Here is a 971-nt window from a genome sequence, read left to right on the forward strand (position 1 = left end):
TTGCTGCATGCTTGACCAGTTACGTTTTTGACCACTGATAAATAAAAAGGAATGACTGAATTAATTGTGTAAAAAGTAAGATATTTGACATTGAAATGCAAGGAAGTTAAAGTAAAAGTCTCCTCAAATGGAAATACTTCAGTAAAGTACAGATACTTGAAAAAGCAACTTAAGTACAGTAAAGAATTACATTTAATTTGTTACTGTCCACCACTGCTGATAACAAGCCAGATGGTCCTCAGAGGACATGGTGTCCATGGTTTCCAAAAAGAAATAAAAATCTACATTTTTCTAACCATAGAACAGTTTTCCACTTTCCCAGTTCATTTGAAATGAGCCCAGAGAAGACAACGGCGACTCTGCCTTTCTAAGATACTCTTTTTTACCCACTCATGTTACTGATCTGTAGCCTATTATCCTAATTATTATTATTAATAAAATGCTCCTTTACTTGTATCTTTATAGTAACACTTTTCAACTTTTCAAGCCTTTTGTTGCCCCATCTCAACGTTTTGGAGACTTATTGCAACCATTAAATTCAATAACCCTATTTAAATAAATAACCCTATTTATTTGCCTTAGAATGGTATTTAAACATTTGATATGTTTTATGTGTTCTACTGAGAATAAAATTAGTTTATGAGATTTGCAAATCATTGCATTTTGTTTTTATTGACATTTTACACAGCGTCACAGCTTTTTGGAACTGAAGTATAAACTTTTTCAAAGTTTTCACAGCATGATTTTAGTAAGGAAGCCTTAAAAAGATTCCACACATTTTGTCTCACTCAGTAAGTGTCATTTTTTTTAATAATACATTTTTAATATTATTATAGCATAATAATAATTAATATTCATGAGTTCGCTCCGGCCAATTTTACTGCTACACGTTGGCGCCGCCCACGTGTCCTTTTTAATCTACCCTCCTCCTAAACTCAGAGTCTGTAAACAAGGCGCGCCCTCTGCTGGAC

Source organism: Silurus aristotelis, assembly GCF_946808225.1.
Source record: "Silurus aristotelis genome assembly, chromosome: 10".
Lineage (NCBI taxonomy): Eukaryota > Metazoa > Chordata > Actinopteri > Siluriformes > Siluridae > Silurus > Silurus aristotelis.